This window comes from Budorcas taxicolor, chromosome 13 (genome assembly GCF_023091745.1).
Source record: "Budorcas taxicolor isolate Tak-1 chromosome 13, Takin1.1, whole genome shotgun sequence".
Taxonomy (NCBI): Eukaryota; Metazoa; Chordata; class Mammalia; order Artiodactyla; family Bovidae; genus Budorcas; species Budorcas taxicolor.
In genome coordinates, this window is record NC_068922.1 from 46,126,476 (window position 1) to 46,147,400 (window position 20,925).

Consider the following 20,925-nt stretch of genomic DNA (forward strand, 5'->3'; position numbering starts at 1 on the left):
GCCAATCGAGACGCCGTGTAGACATGACGTAAGGGCGCCGAGCGCCTGTCGGCGGACCCAGTGGGGAGTAGCGGGCGCGCGAGCGCGAGGGGAGGGACTTCCGGCAGGTCCCGGAAGCGGGAGCTGTGTGTTCTCATGCGAACGGGAAGGAGCGTTGGGGCGCTGGAGTCGCGAGGTTGAGACCCTTTCGGCCTGAAACGGGAAGGAGCCGCTGCTGTCCCGCCGTCAGCCCGCGCCGCTCGGACCACCGCCGCTCGTCCGGGCCGGCCGCGCCCCTGCTCCCGCCCCTCCCTCAGAGCCCGTCCGCGTGTGGCGCGGTCGCCGGGCACCGGGGCTGCGGCGGTCGGCGGCCGGGCGGCGGCGGCGGCGGCGGCGCTGGCGGCGCTGACAGGTGAGCGCGGCGGCGGGCGGGCCGCTCTTCCCCGCTCACGCTCCCGCCGCGCCACGCTCGGCCGCCGCCTCGGACCCGAGCCGCGCCCGCCTGTCACGGGCCGCCATCTTCCCGGAGGACGCGGCCGGGCAGGGCCGGGCTGGCGCAGCCGGGCCGGGGCGCGGGCCGAGGGGCCTGGGTGCGCGCCGGGGCCGAGTCGGTGCGGCGGGCAGGGCTGGGTCCGGGCAGGGCCGTGCTGAGGTCTTGGGAGCCGGGGCAGGGTCCGGGCAGCGCAGCCGTCCAGCCCGCACTGCGGCGGCCTCGCCCTGCCCTCCGCCCGGGCCCGGGATCGCGGGCGGGGAGGGCCCGGGTCCCTCGGACCAGGAAGTGGAATCCTGTTGCTTTGGGTGTACTTGGGACGCGCCCACTCTCCTCTGAGAGGCTTGAGCACACGCACAGTCTGGAAGAAATGGGAAAAAATTCTAAAGATGCCCTGTGCTCGAGGAAGGGGCAGGTCGGGAGTCTCTCACCACCTGCTTCTCAGCCGTGTCCAATCAGAACGTAAAACTTAAGACTTGTTCAGACTTCACTGTAATTTTGTATTGCAGCTTTCCGTGCAGGTCATCTTGTTTTCCCCCTCATTTCTACGTAAAATGGTCTTTAATTTAAGCTGAGTTGAAACTTGAGAAGATTTCCTGTAGGGTAGCTATCCTGTGCGTTCGAGACCCTCTGCTTGGCTGCGCTGTAACTTGCCCTAAATGCTAAGTGGAAGCTTCAAGTTTTGGAGAACTGAAGGAACGCAAAGATTTCCCTGAACTGTGCAGGGAAATGAGTTTCTGTCAGGGTTTTTAAAATAGATAATACCAACGTGAAGACGAATGTTATAAGCATTCAAGTTATTTCTCCCTTTGAAAGTTTTTCTTGTGATAATTATCTGGTCTCTTATTTTAAGTATATAAAAATGCTTTTGAAATAGGCTCTGAGTTGTAGTTTGCAAAGACCACAGTGGGAAAGAGGGATGTTCATTTCTGTGGAGGTCAGTATGTGCAGTGTGCAATTTGCATACTTTCCCACCTACCTGGCTCCTTCTAATTTACCGTCGGGGTAGTTTACAGAAATTGAAATGGTTGTGGCTTGTCAGTCTTTCTCTGTATTTAATATTCTGCAAGGCCGTTTTGTAATCAGGCTATATGAAACCGCTTGATAGAACTTTGCTTGAGTTGCTACGGTGGAATACTTTCTCAAAGGCATCAGGTTAGCAAGTTTATTTATAAACCATACATTTGATTTGTGTACTTCGGTTCGAAACTTACACTTAGAAGTAAATTTCATCCTGTATTTTGAAAAGTTGATATGAGTTTACTTTTTAAGGTGAAAACAGTGGGCGTGTGAAGAGAGGTAGACACGGTTTCTTATTGATTAGAAATTACCCTCTGGGTGCTTCACTTTCTTATCTGAAAGAGGGATAGTAATAACAGCTTCATAGGGCTATTTGTAACATGTTGATGTTGGTTGTTTTTAATATTTTGTTGTATTGTTAAGTTCTTACTTAGAATTTGGAAATGGTGTTTATTACTGTTGTCAGTATTCTTCTGGTGACTGTCAATTTTATTAACACAATTTTTTGTTTTTTAGTTTATCACATGCATTTGGGCAGAGAAAGCAAGTTCTGAGGACAGGATGTTTATTTGGAGAAAGGAGTTATACTATATTTGAGTAATAGCCAGGGAGAATGGATGATAATTTGAGTACAGAAATTTCTTGGCATTCATTTTTATGTGTGTTGTTGAAGAATAGCTGGAATTAAATGGCAGCGCCTTTAGGGAAAATTTTGATTTTATTTAATGTTCCTAGGGATTGTACTTCTAAAAAATTGAGGTTTGGAGAATGTATTCATACTAATACGGTTTTCACAGATAAGCACAACTTTTCATGAATGCATGTTTAAAATCTGTGGAAAGAAGTGTTATCACTGGTTTTTAATGAAGCAGCCTTCATATATTGTAAAGTAATTCTAAAATACATAGTGAAGTGCAAGATGGGAACATGATATTTTTAATGGTAATAACGATAATGCCTTAAAGTAGCCCCACTACTCTACATAGATTTCAACAATCTTACAGGTTTTTACAGTGATAGAGCTGCAGTTGATGTTACCCACCAAGAAGTGGCCGACAAACTCCTTTCACTGTTATTTCAGTGTCCTGCTGGAGTTAATACTGCCTATAGTGAAAACTAGGATTATAATCTAGGTCTTCTAATTTAAATAACTTGTGTTATCTTTATGATGGTTCCTTGAGGTTGCAGAAAGCTCTGTATATATATTTAAATCTCATTTGCTTTCATCCTAATGTGTAAGGCACAAGTTTCAAATTGGGTTTCATGCTTGTTCTCTGTTGCAGAGTTCTCTCATATTTAAGGATTTTTTTTCAGATTGGTAAATGCAAGAAAATTACATAGATTGTGATTCCTCCTATGAGACCATTGATTCAACTTTTCTAATGAAGAGAAGAAAATAAGCAGTAAAGTTGTGTTTATTAAAAGTAATTGTTAAACAGACACTGATGCAGGGTTGTGTCACTTATGCTGTTTTTGTAAAACTTTATTCCTGTAAAGAGTTCTCCTTTTTCTGTAAGAGCTAATTTTAGAGCACAGTAAAGGAGGCACAGCCTTCTGAGAGGGTTAGACTCCCCAGACCAGATTTTAATTTAGTTCAGTTTGAGCTTTTTGCTCCTAATTGTTGCACTTGTGATATGTTTGAAGCTACTCTACTCCTGCAGTTATCTTGATTACAAAATGAATTTTTTAATTAGAATGTGGAATTGTGGATAACCATTAGGTTCTCTTTCTAAAAGGGGGAGAATAATTCCAACATGGAAGTGTTTTTTTCTTCATGTTCTAACACTTTTATTTTTCTCATGTGTAAATGTCTTCCTTATGATCAGGCAAAATGATTGACTCAGCTTGTTTCTCCTTCCTTCTCACTCCTCACCCACAGAGCCCCATACCTTTTGTCACTTCAGTGCCTTTATAAACTCTTTGGCCATATTTTCTAGTGAGGCTGTCGTGGCACCTTTGTACTCAAGAAGGGTTGCAAGTGAGTGGTGCCTGTTATGCCTTCTGTCATGGTCTGGTTCCCTCTTAAGTGTCAGCCCTGCTTCCCTGCTGTAGCGAGACCTGGGCCACAGAGTGCATTCTGTAACATGGAGAGCACTTCCTACTTAACTTAAATTCAGTCAAGTCTTCACTGAAAATGTTCTTTATGATATATGACATCCAAAGTTTTGGCTCAAAAACTGGTAAATTAGGGTGGTATTTATTTGTGGGATAAAAATAAAATGCTTGTTTTTATTTGCACACACCATTTTTGTCACGCTGTAGCCAGAGATTGCTTTAAAGGCATATCCTGAAGCTTTGAAGGCCTTTTTGAAAACTCCTCAGTGACTGCCCCCCACTTAGCTAAGATGTACCCAGGGGCCTTGCCACCTCTGCTGTCTCCTTGCCGGCTGGACCACCCTTGCTGGCCTGTGCTGACCACAGCCTTTCCCCCAAACCTTGGTGTTGTCTTTGCTGTCTGTAGTTTCTTTGCCTGACGTTGAAGGCCTTTTTTTTTTTTTTTTTTTAACTTCGCTCCTTAACCCATTTTTATAAAGGTATTTCAGGAATCCTTGCTTTAATTTTTAAGGTTGTGCTGAGCACTTTTGTGTTTCCGTAGCACTGCCAGGCATTGCACTGATTAATTAACATAAGCTCCTTGTGGGCGAGATACTTTTATGTCCCTAACCTCTGCCCAGCCCAGGACCACATACACTACAGATGTTGTAAACTTTGTTTTACTGGAGGTATAAAACACTTTCTACTTCAGTTTTAGAATTTTTTGCATGCTTTCATGAACAAACAGGAAAATCTTTACTCGAAAATAATTCAATAGAAAATGCATAAAACATCATACTTAACAAAATGTTAACAGACTTGATAGCTATATGCAATGCATACAGTATTGTAGGTGGAATGATTTAACTAGGTGATCTCTTGAGAATATTCTGTCTCAGTCTTTAAAAATGTGCACCTTTTGAGAACAAATTTCTTTCTTTATTTTGCTTTAAATTATATCAGCCAAAAACAAAGCAGTTACAATAAGGAAAATGTATTTTTAAACCTGAGTGGATTTTTCCATTTTTTATTCTCTATTGAGAATCGTTGCTTTAGGACCTGATGCAAAGCAGGACTGCTGAGAGGAAAGGCTTCATTCATTCCTTCTTTGATCAAACAGACATTAGCAGTACAAAGATGAATGATACTGGAGCTTTTCTCTAAGGCTTGTGGTCTAGAAGGAAGTAATACTGTGAATTGTTTTACTTGAAGTGAAATAGACCTGCATTTGGACTCTTGAAGCTTTTGTACGTGAATCTTGTTGAGGACTCTGCACCGCACATTTCCTTGAGCAGCCCCATCAGGACAGTCAAGTGTATTTTGCATGGAGGGTGGCAAATACCCTTCATCCCCCTTTCCTGCTTTATTTTTGTTTGTACCACTTAGTACCTCGTTATAATATGCCTTGTAATTTCTGTATTCCATGTACCTTATGTCTTCTTGTACTTGAATGTAAACTCTGCAGTCGAAGGTTTGTGTCTCTTCTGTTCATTGCTGTGAACCCAGACCTTAGAACATGGTGTTCACTAAATAATTGATGAGTAAATACCACGGTTGTACTGGTGAACAAAAAGGGATAAGCAGTCCTCACTGTGAGGCAGAGAGACAGTCAGTCATGTTGTGCCAGGAGGTCGTCATGTTGCTTCGAACGATGAAGGTGGGGAGGGGCCTTCCGGGCAGAGCATAAGGGTGCAGAGGCTGAGCTCAGAACTCCTTTGGAGAGGCTGGCCCCACCCCCACCCAGCCGGAGGTGAGTGAGGCAGCAGGGGGCCCTGGGTGTCTGGAGCTCCTGGCATGGGTGAGAACTGTGCGCTCTCTCCTAAGAACAGTGGGGCACAGTCGGGGGCTTTAAACTGGAGAATTGTGTGATCAGGATTGCCTCTTTTAAGTGGTCCTGCTTTACTGAGAGTTGTGTCCACAAGGAGGGATGGCTGCACATAGACTGGTATTACTTAGCCCTAGGGTGGCAAGCCCTCTTGCTTTCACTTGTGTTTATCACAGTGGAACAGTCCAAGCCCTGGTCTAAATGAAGGATACGTTGCTTAGAATCCCTTTCACTTGTATTGCAGATAATCGTGTGTGTGTAAAAGATACTTTAAAAATATGCCTTAAGTCTGCTAGCATTTCTCACTTGTTTGAAGTATATTTGTTATTTCAGCTTTTATTAATGCAGACTAATTAACAGATTCCTTTTTTAGAAACATCTCTGAAAAACGAGAACATTTTGTTTTCGGATTTCAAAAAGCTTTGTTTTATTGTCAGGCTTGAAAATGCAGTGATTAAAAGCATAGTGACCAATTGGATATAGATTTACAAGTTGCTTTAGTAGTGGTTATTTCTTTCTTAGTATATTAAACATTACCTTTTCAAATATTTTTTTAAATGATCAAGCCCTTTAAAACCTCTTCTCTAAGTACTTTATAGTTTCTGAACATTTTTATTTATTTGTTGATTGCGTATGTCTCTGTATTTTGTTGTTGAGATTTTACCATCTGTATAATGTCTTGCGATGTACAGTTGACCCTTGGACAACACAGGGCTTGGGCACCAGTCCTCTGTGCAGTTGAAAATCGGAGTAGAACTTTCCGGTTGGTTCTCTGTATCTGTGGTTCCACTTCTGTGGACTCAACCAACCTTGGGTCATGCAGTACTGTAGTGTACATTTATTGAAAAAAAAATCCATGTAAAAGTGGATCTGAATAGTTCAAGCCTGTGTTGTGAAGGGTCACCTTTGTGTATGTGTGTGTTTGTGTGTGTGTATGTTAAAAACAGTGCAGGTAGCATGTACTGTAATCCATTGCAGGCTAGCTTCTCACAGCTCCCATGGTCAGGGAATGCCAGCAACCTTTAAAAGCGGACTTGAAGTCCTTGTGAAGAGAGTTGCTTTTTAAACATCTGGACAAGGCAAAAGTATTTTATTTTTGCTTGTACTTTTTAGAAGGTGAAAAGATTTAAGCAGCTGATTGTCATTTAGTGCAGAAGCTCAGTGTGGAAACTCTGGGGTAAACTTTCCCTGGTACTGTTGTAAGGTCCTTATTTCATTTGAGTTCATATCTGTATCTCAAGTGATACTTCCTGTCAGACTAGAATGCTATTTCCAGTTTCCCTTCATAGGTCACTTGGAGTACCGACTGTTGCACAAATGAGTAACTATGAATCAGCAATATTTGCTTCTTCACACCTTAAACATCTAGGGAGGGGAAGGGCAGTCAGTGAAGAAGGAAAGATGCGGTAAGTGAAGCAGCTCCTAATTCTTGCTCCCTGTGCGTGTGGCTCTTAGTTTTTCATTGCTCTTCCCATTTCCTTGTATACGGTGATGAGTTTTCCTACATTCTGCTGGAATCATTATCTTTCAGGCCTCAGTGCAGGAGAGTTAACCTAATCATGAAAGGACCAGAAGTAGAAAATAGGATCATCAAATAAAACTACAGAAGCATTCAGGCACACAGAATTTGAAAGCCTGTGACCTGGAGAAACTTCCAGTTAAGAGTGAGATGTTTCCCTGCAAAAGAGTGCGTTGGGATCCTAAATGACATAACTTTATTTTTTTAGATTAATTTTTATTGGAGTATGGTTGCTTTACAGGGCTTCCTTTGTGGCTCAGCTGGTAAAGAATCTGCCTACAATGCGGGAGACCTGGGTTTGCTCCCTGATTGGGAACATCCCCTGGAGAAGGGAAAAGGTACCCATTCCAGTGTTCTGGCCTGGACAATTCCATGGACTCTACAGTGTTGTACAGTCTGTGGACAGTGGACTATGCAGTGTTGTTCAGTTGTCCAATGTCCAACTGTACAATGTTGTGCTAGTTTCTACTGTATAGTCGAATGAGTCAGCCATATGTATACAGATATCTCCTCCCTTTTGGACTTCCTTACCCTGAATGACCATGATGTTTGGTATTTTCTGTCATGGACACTCTTAGCATACTGTTCCTTTGACGTTTAGAATATCAAGAGTATGGTTTTTTATTGTGGAGGTTTTTAATCTTTTAACCTAAAGTGTTTCATGAAATCACAAGATAAAAACAGTATAGGTCAAGTGTTTTCCCCAAGTCACTGTATGGCCACAAATCACATTATAGTGATGCCCCCTTGTCTGTGGGGAACACTTTCAAAGACCCCTGGTGGATACCTAAAGCTGTGAGTAATGCCATAACCCATATATATACTATTTTTTCCTATAAGTACATACCTAGGGTAAAGTTTAATTTACAGATGAGGCACAGTAAGAGATTAACAATAATTAATAAAAATATGACAATTATAACCATATACCAAAATAAAATTATGTGAGTGTGATCTCAAAATGCTTTATACAAATTTAATCCCTTTTCCATCTTTGCTAGTCATTTTTCAAGCACCGTGGCTATAACTTTTGCACTTTGAGGTACAACAGAAAAACTAGCACAAATTTCTTTTTCCTTCACAGTTCCACAGTGTTCATACTGTAGATATTAACCTCAGCATACAATGTTTTTTTTCTTTACTAGGTCAGAAACTTTTAGCTTTTCACTAAAAGCACTTTACAGCTTCTCTTTGGCATATCTCAATTGCCAGCATCATGACTCTTGCACTTTGGTTGTTGTGCAGTTGCTTAGTTGTATCTGACTCTTTGTGACCCCATGGATTGCATGCCAGGCTTCCCTGTCCTTCATCATTTCTCACAAGCTCTTCAAACTCATGTGCATTGAGTCGATGATGCCATGCAGCCATTGCCCTTTGGGGCAGTTATTAAATAAGAGTCCCTTGAACTCCAGCGCTGTCACACTGTGATAGTTGATCTGATGACCAGCTGGCAGCAGAGTGACTAACAGGCGGGGTACGCTGCACATAGGTATGAGTCACGTCCGGGCGGGTCAGTGCAGGATCGGGTACCATGCAAGAAAGATCAGGTCGTGCTCTGCAGACGTGCACCATTGAAAACTTATGCATTGTTTTCCTGGGATTTTCCATTTGCTGTTTCTGGACCGCAGTTGACCCTGGGTAACCAAAAGCGTGGAACGCAAACTGTGGATTGGGAGAGACTCCTGAGCTAGCTAGCCAGTTTACAGTTTGGGGTGGAGTGTGGTTAGGCTTATTGATAACTGGTAAAGAATAAGTATTGCTATTCAGTCGCTATGTCGTGTCTGGCTCTTTGTGACCCCACGGACGGCAGCACGCCAGGCTTCCCTGTCCTCCGCTGCCCCCCAGAGCTTGTTCAAGTTCATGTCCATTGAGTCGGTGATGCGTCTTGTCCTCTGCCACCCCCCTTTTCTTGCCTTCAGTCTCTCCCAGCATCAGGATTTTTTGCAGTGAGTTGGCTCTTCAGATCAGGTGGTCACAGTATTGGAGCTTCAGCATCAGTCCTTCCAATGCATATTCAGGGTTGATTTCCTTTAGGATTGTTTGGTTTGATTTCCTTGCAGTCCCAGGGACCCTTAAGAGTCTTTCGTCGTCAGCACAACAATTTGAAAACATCAGTTCTTTGGTGCTCAGCCTTCTTTATGGTCTAATTCTCATATCTGTACATGACTACTGGAAAAATCATATCTTTGACTCTGTGAACCTTTGTGGGCAAAGTGATGTCTCTGGTTCTTAATATGCTGTCTAGGTTTGTCATAGCTTTCCTTCCAAGGAGCAAGTGTCTGTAGCAAATGTTTAATAATTACCAATACGCATAAAGCAGCCTTAATTCAGTTACATGGAGTAGTTTGTTTTTTATTAATGCCATTGTTACCTGCCTGTAATTACGAGACCGAGGGGGAGCTTTAATCCTTTTTAACTATTCATGTAATGTTTGGTGTGGATGAAATAACACTTTGAAGTAAGTCATTTTCTGAGATTGTGCGTTTCGGTCTACATTATTTTATTAACTGAGATTTGATAATAGCTTCTGTAAACAACTTCCAAAAGAAAAAAAGCGTAGTATTGTGGTTATTTTCTTAGGATGTTAGAGCTCTAAAGATTCAGAGACAGAAGCCCACAGAAGTAAAATTAATTGGAAGTACAGATGATTGGCTAGTGGCAGAGTGAGGGCTGTGACTCTGGTCTCTCTAAGCTATGTTCTCCTTGGCACTAGTATAGAACTCAGTGGGATACTTTTCAGTTTATACTCGAACAGAGGAATTTTAAAAGAAAAATTGAATTGGTAAAAGCGTTAATTTTACGTACCCTATAGAATCTTTAGTTAACATTAAAAAAAAATGCATTTGTTTGGCTGTGCCAAGTGTTAATTGTGGCACGTGGGATCTTTCAGTTGTAGCATGTGAGCTCTTAGTTGTGGGATCTAGTTCCCTGACCAGGGATTGAACCTGGACTCCCTGCATTGGGAGCGCAGAGTCTTAGCACTGGACCACCAAGGAAGCCCCAGTCAATATTTTATTGTTTTGTTTTTAAAGCATATTTGTAAAGCAGCCATTGAACTGTGCTTTTTAAAACATTGAATTAATGTATATATTCCAGGAAAATAAAGGGTTTTCTTTGTCATTTTAGATAGTTTAACCTATTAGCTTTAATCCATTTAAAATCCTTCCTGTTAGCAATGCGCTAACAAGTCTTCTAGTTTGTATTGTATATTCAGACTCATCTTTGAGAACTAGCCTAAGTGAAATTCATTTAAATTCCGTGGTCTCCTTCCTGAAGCGTTCAGACCTTAACATCCATGCCTGGTGCAGGCCTTGGCCTTCAGGCTTTGGAACCGGTGTCCATCTGTTTACACCCACCGCCTGTCTGTTTCTGTGCAAACAGGGATCTGCCCTGAGCTCTGAGCACTACTCAGGCCTTCAGTCTGGCTCCTCCGCAGCCATCTTTGCTAAAATATGTGCCTTTGCAGCCTGCAGTGTTCTGGACTGGAGGCCTGAGTGCAGCCAGCTGGGCCCTCTTCCACAGAGGACCAGGCTGTGACTTGGACCCAGAGCCCCGGCTCTTCCCCCCATTTGTTCTTTGGAGCACCTGCCTTGCCGCTTGGGAAACTGAGGCCTGGAGACAGGTGCCTTATACCACACAATGGGAGAAGAGCAGAAAATAGGGTTTGCCTGACTTCTTCCAAATCCACTGCAAATAGTGCTCAAAGCATGGGTGTCTTGCATAAAGGTGTCTTAGGTCTAGTAACCTGGTAGATTTGAGAGCTGTAAACACAACATAGCTAAGCATCAGAAATGCTGGCTTTAACTAGAAAGTTTTAATGGTAGTTTTATAGTGATGATTGTTGACATCGTGGGAGCCCACAAGACAAAACTGAGAGAAGGTTATTTACCTTGCTGAGCAGTAATTCAGAATTATTGGAGCTGATTCTGGTTCTCCTAGTTGCTTGGAACTTTTATTGTGATGTTACTTATTTTGTTGTCTGTTAGAGTATTATCCTAAGTGGGCTAGGACTTGTGATCCTGTTGGAATATCAGATTGAAAGATTATCCAAAGTACTATATTTTTTAAAATTCATAGCTGTGGAATGTAAATTTTTTTTTTCAAACATGGTATCACTTTTTCAAGGAGAGCTGCCTGTTAGGGGTTATTTGACGTATTTTAATATTAACCGATTTGTTGTCCTTTTGACTAACATGAGTGTGTTCAGTTGTAACACCATCTCTGAGGCTGGTGGTTAGAGTGTGCTTGGACTCTGTGACTGTTACTTTCTGAGTAGTGTTGCACAGGTTCTCCCGCTGTCCTGTCTGGAAGTGAAACCTTCCATAAGCCAAAATAAAGAAGCAGTTATCTTAGGATGCATCTTGTTCAGAGAAGCACAGAATAGGTGGAGACACTGCTCACAGCCAGTTGTTGGCCGGATGCTGAGTCTCATGTCCCGAGGAAGGAGCTTGGAGGGGTTGCTCACTGCTCAAGTGAGCGCTGCTTCTATAGCTTTGCTGTAAAACAGACTCAGAAAGCTGGTTTTGGTTTTTACAAAGGCAGAAATTGTCTTCAGATCTCTTGGTTAGCGAAAACAGGACTGATATAGGCCCTTTGTACAAGTGAACTTTGGCAAAGTGGGAGACTTCTGTGTTTCATAGCTCCCTGGGGCCAGTGCTTGACTCACTGCCACTTGTTTGAGCACGTGCCCTGTGCTGATGTGCCCTAAAGACGCTCGGGAGGTAAAATCAGCCCTGCGGAGCGGAGTCCCCGCTGCTCCATCCTCCTCCCATGCCCTGCTGGGCGGCGCAGGTGGACTTGCATGCAGAGAATCCGCAGGCTCCTGGGTTGGTGGTTAATGTTTCCGGTCTCCATCCACTTCTTCCAGTGCAAGGACTCATGACTTTCAGCGTATTTTCAAAAGGATCTTTTACTTCTACTTTTAATACTAATAGTAGATCTTGTGTGTTTACCACCTAGGAACTTCTTCTGTGAGTTGTTATTTTGAGAATTAAATGGACTTTTTTACTATCACTATCATTTTGCATTTAACTCTTCCTATGTTCAGACCCCAAGTGCATACTTACATGTATGCATACACAAACACACAAATATACACACAGAAATGTAACAACAGAATGAGAAAGACGAGAAATTTGTTCAAGAAAATTGGAGATACCAATTTCATGCAAGGATGGACACAATAAACGACAGAAACTGTAAGGACCTAAGAGAAGGAGAGGAGGTTAAGAAGAGGTGGCAAGAATACAGGGAAAAACTATACAAAGAAAGGTGTCAATGACCTGGATAAACCACACTGGTGTGGTCACTCACCTAGAACCAGACATCCTAGAGCGTGAAGTCAAGTGGGCCTTAAGAAGTATTACTATGAACAAAGCTAGTGGAGGTGATGGAATTCCAGCTGAGCTATTTAAAATTCTAAAAGATAATGCTGTTAAAGTGTTGCACTCAATATGTCAGCAAATTGGGGGAAACTCAGCCATGGCCACAGGACTAGAAAAGGTCAGTTTTCATTCCAGTCCCAAAGGAGGACAACGCCAAAGAATATTCAGACTACCATACAGTTGTACTCATTTCACATGCTAGTACGGTTATGCTCAAAATCCTTCAAGCTAGGCTTTAGAGAACTTCCAGATGTACAGACGGGTTTAGAAAAGGCAGAGGAACCAGAGATCAAGTTGCCTACATCTGTTGGATCATAGATAAAGCAAGGGAATTCCAGGAAAAAATCTCCTTTTGCTTCATTGACTATAGTAAGGCCTTTGACTGTGTAGATCACAACAAACTGTGGAAAATTCTTAAAAAGATGGGAATACCAGACCACCTTACCTGTCTCCTGAGAAGCCTATATGCGGGTCAAGAAGCAACAAGTAAAACTGGACATGGAACAATGGACTAGTTCAAAATTTGGAAAGGAGTATGACAAGGCTGAATATTGTCACCCTGTTCATTTAATTTAAATGCAGAGAACATCATGTGAAATGCCAGGCTGGATGGTCACAAGGTAGATGATACCACTCTAATGGCAGAAAGTGCGGAGGAACTAAAGAGCCTCTTGTTGAAGATGAGAGTAGTAAAAAAGCTGGCTTAAAATTCAACATACAAAAAACTAGGGTGATGACTTTATTTTTTGGGGCTCCAAAATCACTGCTGATGGTGACTACAGCCATGAAATTAAAAGACGCTTACTCCTTGGAAGGAAAGTTATGACCAACCTAGACAGCATATTAAAAAGCAGAGACATCACTTTGCCAACAAAGGTCCATCTAGTCAAAGCTATGGTTTTCCCAGTAGTCATGTATGGATGTGAGAGTTGGACTATAAAGAAAGCTGAGTGCTGAATAATTGATGCTTTTGAACTGTGTTGTTGGAGAAGACTCCTGAGAGTCCCTTGGACTGCAAGGAGATTCAACCAGTCCATCTTAAAGGAAATCAGTCCTGAATATTCATTGGAAGGACTGATGCTGAAGCTCTAATACTTTGGTCACCTGATGGAAAGAACTGACTCACTGGAAAAGACCCTGATGCTGGGAAAGATTGAGGGCAGGAGGAGAAGGGGACGACAGAGGATGAAATGGTTGGATGGCATCACCGACTCAATGGACATGAGTTTAAATAAACTCTGGGAGTTGGTGATGGACAGGGAGGCCTGGTGTGCTGTGGTTCATGGGCTCACAAAGAGTTGGACTCAACTGAGCAACTGAACTGAACTGAACTGAAGGTGATGGCATCCATTCTCATCACTTCATCACAGCAAAAAAATGGGGAAAGAGTGGAAGCAGTGACAGATTTTCTTTTCTTGGGCTCTAGAATCACCACAGTGACTGTGGCCATAAAATTAAAAGACACTTGCTTCTTGGAAGAAAAACTATGAAAACCTAGACAGGAAATTAAAAAGCAAAGACATCACTTTTGCCCACAAAGGTCTGTATAGTCAAAGCTATAGTTTTTCTAGTAGTCTTGTATGGATGTGAGAGTTGGACCATAAAGAAGGGTGAGTGCTTTTGAATTATGGTGCTGGAGAACGCTCTTGAAAGTCCCTTGGACTGCAAGGAGATGAAACCAGTCAATCTTAAAGGAAATCAGTCCTGAATATTCACTGGAAGGACTGAAGCTGAAGCTCCAGTACTTTGGCCACCTGATGCAGAGAGCTGACTCATTGGAAAAGACCCTGAAGCTTGGAAAGATTGAGGGCAGGAGGAGAAGGCGGTGACAGAGAATGACATGATTGGATGGCATCACTGACTCAGTGGACATGAATCTGAGCAAACTGTGGGAGATGGTGAAGGACAGGGAAGCCTGGCCTGCTGCAGTCCATGGGGTTGCAGGGAGTTAGACACGACTTAGTGACTGAACAACAACACACACACCCATTCACAAAGCCTAGAGAGTATCTAAAAATTAAAGTGAACTCAGTAGTTTTACCATTGTCTAAGAAGGTTGTGTTTTCCCACATTAACACATCATCTGGAATATGCAGCAACAGAAGCTTTCACTTGGAATCATCTTAGTTTTTGCACTTTATGTTTTAACTACAAGGAGTTTCCTCCCACATGTTTAGTGGGTGAAAATGAAAATGATTAAGCATATTTTCCTGGATTCTACTCTGCTGGGTATTGTATCAGGAGAGCAGGAGTCAAGAAGGGAGACACTTGCCTGCCCTCCTGTAATGGAGAGGCGGCTGCCTTGCTGTGTTGTAGAGGGTTTGCAACTCAGGCTTTGTGCAGAGGATGGGGGTAACAGTCCAGCCGGCCTACCTGGTTGGTTCCAGGTATCACAGTGCATGGCGTGGCAGGTGCACGCTGAGGGTGAGAGAGCAACTCCTTCGGGAGCATCATTCTGCACAAGGATTGGTGGGATTGGGGGAAACCTAGAAGGTTAGAGTTGTGGTTACATTCAGAGATGATAGTTATTGGAACAGTTTAGTGACAGTGGAGGTGAGGAAGGATAAGCTTATATGAGAGAAAGATTAAAAATTTACTTGCAGGTTTCTGGTTAGAGCAGTGGGGTAGATGAGGTAGTGTATTTCCTTGAGACTGGGGGAGTGTCAGTTTTTAGTTGTTTTATATGAGGATTGATTTTTTAAACAGTTGATTTAAAAAATGAGGAATCCATAAGTCAAAAAATGTTCCCCAGATACTTGCTTAGATGCACTGAAATTTAACGTATGGTGGTAACTGAAGTGTGGAGAAGCTGAGGGCAGAATGCCTAACGAGGTGAAGGCTCCAGGTGACGCTCTCCTGTGAAAGCAGCTGCCTGTGGGTAGCAGAGTGTGGGGCTGGTGCGCTGCTCCCTCCCTTAGCTCTGTCCTCGTCCTCCTCCGGGCTGGGTTGTTTGCTTACAGAAGCCAGTTCAGTTTGTCCCATAGTTTGTGCAAAGCACTTGTGCTCATTAGTGCAAGTGTATGATTTAACTGTAGAAACTGCAGAGAAAAACTCATTTTTATTAAGTCTCTTAAAGTTGACTTAGATGCAGGTTGTATGTTTTTGGGTTCTTTGCCTTGACTTTCGAGATCTAGTTTTTGAGAGAGAGTTAGTTGTGTAAGATTATAGTTGTTGTGGAATATTTCCCTTTCACTGAAGTGTAGTCTTTTTTTTTTTTTAATTACTAAATTTATATATGACTCCAGAACTTGGAATAGTCGTGCCGCCTCTAGTTCTGGTTCTTCGGTGCCCTCCGGGATTTCAGCGCGTCCCAGTTTGAGCAGCACAGGGTTGGAGGAGCTCCAAAGTACATGCAGCTCTTCAGAGTGCTGAGTTCTGAGCTGCTTACCCTACCTCAATCTTCCTCTTGTATTGAAAGAGTATTATGTTTTTTCAACTGAAAAACTGCAGTTATGCGATTATAAATTAGAAAGCACAATAGAATGTGATAGACAGTCCTTGGAGAAAAGCAAGATTCATTAGAAGGATGAGATGAATCGAGGCTTTTTCCCTTAGAAAAAGAGTTAAGAAATGCACAATCTGGAGTTTATTTTTAAAGAGGACTTCTGGGTCTCTTGAAAGATTTGTGGTATTAATTCTGACTTTTGGTACAAGTGTATACTAGTACCAAATGCTGTATTTGGCCATCAGCATTTTTTTGTTTTCCAATGTAAATGAGAGAAAGTGAAGATTTTTGTGGAGAGTTTCAGTAATCTTATGTTCAATGATCACATATTCAGATTGAAAGTACTTAAAGCTTTGTAGTTAAAAAACCAAAACTACATATACACAGTCCCCTAAGGTAAACATAACTTATAGAAGGTGGTTCTACACATGGAAGGTCAGCAGTAGTGGTTTTTTCCTGCTCTGTGTAGACACATTGAGCTTTCCATCAGCACAGTGAGTGTGTGGCTTGAGACAGAGGTGTGGATGCTCACCTGCAAGGGGCTTTGCAGCAGCTGAGCAGACTGATGTGAGAAGGACTTGGGGTGGAAGTGAGGGCCCTGAGGCAGGAAAGGATTAGGGGAGATCTCCACCTGGCAGACTACTGGCCAGACCCTACACATCTGGCCCCTGGTGCTGGGGGGGGCTTCACTTTCAACCTGGAAGGTAGTTCTTGGTGAAAACAAGTTGAGCAGCAGACAAATGGTGGTCAGAGTTCATCCTCAAGAGGCTGAACACAGGACCGTTAACCTTTCAGCTGTGAAACTGAACGTCATTCTGGGTGTTTGCCCCTCCGTGTTAGGCTGATGGTGCTGCCTTGTGTCCTGCGCAGGGTGTCGGCTTGGCCTCAGCACTTCCTGGTCATGTCCAGAAAGATGTCAGTTAACAAAGCTTGCACTTCCCATTTTCTTCTCCCTCTGGTGAAAAAGTGTGTGACTGGTTTAAGAGATACTCTTCTCTTGGGAAAGAAGCAACTCATGATAAAAGCAAGAAGTTACACTGGGGGACAGAAGGCTGTAACTCTAAGGATGTGTTCCCCTTCGCGCTCACGTTTACCAGAATTTTACAGAACAACCATTACAACCACATGCAGAGTAAGAGAAGAATTCTTATTTTTAAAAATATTTATTTATTTATTCGGCTGTGCCTGGTCTCTTAGTTGCAGCGTGTGGGATCTAGTGCCCTGACCAGGGATTGAACCCAGGACCCCTGCATTGGGAGCATGGAGTCTTAGCCACTGGACCACCAGGGGAGTCCCAAGAAGAATTTTTAAGTCTACTCCATATTGTTTTGGTTGTTTCAAATAGTTTATTTAGAATTCCTTATAACCTAGTAAAATAATCTTTTCAAGTAATTGACTACTCTGGGGTAAGATTTCATAAACCAACTTTAATCCTTAAAGCTTGAAGGGACCTTTTAAATTTTTTTTGTGTAGTATTATCTAGGTAAGTTCTCAATTGAAAGCACTTTGTATAAAAAGTTTTTAATGTAATTTTTAGGGTATATATCTCATGTAGATGCTTTCCCACTCTTACTTGGCTGAGAACTTTTTGCATGTTGTGTTTGATTTTATGCCTTCCCTAGGAGCAGAACCAGGTCAAACTATGAATGAGTTACCTTTTCCTCCTACTTTCTTTTTTGATAGAAGCACAGGTAGGTATGTATAAATGGAAATTTAAAAAAATCATACTTTATTGGCAGCATCTGTTTAGACATACATATTTCCATACTGACTGCGAATTTAAAAGTGTAATTAAACAGTTACTACGGTGAGATTGGGTTGCTCTCTTTCATTTATCATTAAGACAACTTCGTGGACAAAATGGACCATCATAGAGACAGTGAGTCTTAAAAAACAAGAAGTTAGAGTAACAGCCCTCCTGGAAGCCGCATCCGTTGCTCTGTAGACATCCCCACCATTCAGGTCTGCAGATTCAGTGAAGTATATAATCTGGTAATGTGCTGTGGAAGGTACGTAGCTGATCTGCCCCAAGATACTAACAAGTTATTCTGGAGTGAGACAGGAATGTGCATTTTAGGTCCTATATGTGATGCAGAGTACTCTTGCCTGGAAAATCCCATGGACAGAGGAGCCTGGTAGGCTGCAGTTCATGGGGTGGCGAAGAGTTGGACACGACTGAGCAACTTCACTTTCACTTTTCACTTTCATGCATTGGAGAAGGAAATGGCAACCCACTCCAGTGTTCTTGCCTGGAGAATCTCAGGGATGGCAGAGCCTGGTGGGCTGCTGTCTATGGGGTCGCACAGAGTCAGATAGATTGCAGTGACTTAGCAGAAGCAACAGCAGCAGGGTGATGCAGACAGCTGTGAGGTAAACAGAATAGCCCAGCCAGCAACACAAAGCAAATGTGTGAGTAACTAATTGCCATTGTGGTGTTTTATTTTCTTGTTTTTGTTTAATTAAGTCTTATCTGACTCTTTGTGACCCCGTAGACTGTAGCCCACCAGGCTCCTCTGTCCATGGGATTTCCCAGGCAAGAATAGTGGAGTGGGTTGCCAGGCCCTCCTGCCAGGGGATCTTCCCAAACCAGGGTCTCCTGCAACTCCTGGCTTGGCAGGCGGATTCTTTTATCACTGAGCCACCTGAGAAGCCTGAACACATGTTCTTCCAGTCCCAAAATTATAGGGTTGTGCTTTAATTATTTAATTGAGCTTTTTTTGACCATTTTCATTTTTTCTAATGAGTTTTATCAGGTTCAAAGGTCTGCATAGTAGACATGGAAAGTAACAGATTTTGACTTTACGATTCTCAAAGGGGATCACACACTATTTAATGAAGACAATCTCTGAAGTTATTAACAGTCCATTTTCCATGTTTAGGTAAAATTGTTTACTTACCTAGTTGAATACTTACTTTTTTTTTTAATAGAATGGTCCCTGTCATCATGCTGGAGCCCTCAGAACACACGTCTGTGTGATACCGTCTTGTCTCAGCCGTCTTCTCTGCTCATGCTCTGTTCCTTGACTTGTTCCTCTTAATCACACACAGTTCAGGCATCAGAAGAGACTTTAGCATACTTAGCTGCAAATACAGAAAAAGTATTTAGACAACAGGATAGTAAAACAAGTGTTAGAGTGTTAGTGACAGAGCAAATCTCTTTGGGGTAAATTGTAGCATATTGTTGGTGGGATTTATTGTCCTGTTATGTCTTGTTCATGAGAAGAAGAAACACATGGATACCTTTGAGAAGCTCACAGTGATTGTTGCTGTAAAGAGCAGAGAAGCTGTGGGTAATGAGGAAGGGTTGAGAAGGGGACTCAGGCTGCCTCCAGGAAGGAGGAAGCCAGTTCCCTTGGGTATGTACTTAGAGGTGCAGTTGCAGAGTCATAATGGATTAAACATTTTGAAGCTGTTCACTCAAGTGCCTGTGTGCTATTAAATTCCCACCAGCAATGTATGAAGAACTCATTTTTGCACACCCTTGTCGACACTTACTGTTTGTCGTTTTGATTATAGCCATGCCAGGGAGTGGTATCTTATGTTTTGATTTGCATTTCCCTAGTGACTTAACGATGTTAAGCATCTTCTCACCTGCTTATTGGCCATTTTTATATCTTCTTTGGAGAAATGTCAATTCAGATTCTTGGCCCATTTTTAACTTGTCTCTTATTTAGTTTTAGGAATTATTTATTCTATATAGTTTTGTGTCCCTTATCAGATGTATAATTTGCACATATTTTCTCCTACTCTGGATGGTATGCTTTGAAGCACAGAAGTTTTGATGAAGACCAGTTTATTTTCTTCTTTTGTTGTTTGTGCTTTTGGTGTCCAATCTAAGAAGCCATTGACACAAGTACATTTTCTTGAAGCCTTTTTCTATTATCTTCTGAGCTTTACAGTTTTAGCTCTTATATGTGGGTGTTTGCTTCATTTTGAGTTAATCTTTGCATAGAGAGTAAGTTAGGGGTCCAGCTCCATTCTCCTGCATATGGATATTCAATTGTCCAAGCATCATTTGTTGAAAAGAGTATTTTTCTGCAGAGTGGTCTTGGTACCCTTTTGAAAATAATTGACCCTGAGCATAAGGGTTTATATCTGGATTTTCAGTTCTGTTCCATTGATCTGTCTTTTGGCCAGCACCTCACTTTTGATTCCTCTAACTTTGGAGTGAGTTCTGAAATCAGGAAGGGTCTGCCTTCCAGCTTTGTTCTTTTCACGATTGTTTTGTGGGTCTCTTGCATTTCCATAGGAATTTTAGGATCAGTTCATCAGCTTCTGCAAAAAAGGCTGGTGGAATTTTTATGGATTGTATTGACTCTGTGGATCGATGGATTGTGGGTTGATCTGTTGGCCATCGTGAGAGTGGCATGTCTTCCCAGCCATGAACACCAGGCACTTGTCAGTCAGAACTAGTTGTGTGTTTTGTCAGTGGTTCTCAAACCGTGTGGGCTCAGGACCGCATTACACTTTTAAACATTGAAGGTCCTTGAGAGCTTTTTTAAATGACTTGGTTCTTTCTATGTTAAAAATTAAGACTTAGAAATTTTAAATATGTATTTTTTTTGAATAATAACAAACTCGTTACATGTAATATAAATAACATTGCCTGTGAAAAAATAGCACTCTTTTCCAAAACAAAAAGCGATTTAATGATGAGAGTGGCATTGTTACGTATTTTTGTGAATCTCTTTAATGTGTGATTTAATTGAATCCCGGCTGGAATCTTGTCTGCTTCTGTGTTGGCTCTGTTGGTGACATGCTGCTTTGGTGGACATGTAAGAGGGATATCTGGCTTCATACATATGTGCTGGGAAAGGGAGGAGTATGTTAATAGTCTTCTCATGTATCCTTGAACTTTGTTCCTATACCAGAAATCCACTGTGCTTCTGGGGCATTCAGCATTGATCCTTTCAACCTCTTGGCCCCAGAAAGGGCTTCTGGGACCTCTCATGGGGTCTGGACTACACTTTGAGACCCCCTGTCTCAGAGAACAAGACTGATGATATATTGCATGAGAAAATGTTGCGATAACTGAATGACAGTTTTATTACCTGTATTGACGGGCAACTGGGTCAGTACCTGCTCTTTCTGTAGACTCTCCTTGACCCTAAAGGATTAGGTAGTTGTTTGATAAACATGAAATCAACCAGCCAGTGAGTTTTATTAGGTATGTGTGATTATATAAATAGTAAGTTATTTAAAAAAAGTTGAACCTACAGAAATGAAGCA

General features: G+C 42.3%; 1 protein-coding gene across 1 annotated transcript in view; it reads left to right on the top strand.

Moving 5' to 3' along the window:
* Nucleotides 1-373: 373 nt before the first annotated feature.
* LARP4B (La ribonucleoprotein 4B) overlaps nt 374-20,925 on the top strand; it is an 84,407-nt gene continuing 63,855 nt past the window's right edge. Inside the window, exon 1 of the mRNA XM_052651363.1 lies at nt 374-391. The gene's annotated coding sequence lies outside the window, so the exon portion shown is untranslated. The remainder of the gene's footprint in view (nt 392-20,925) is intronic.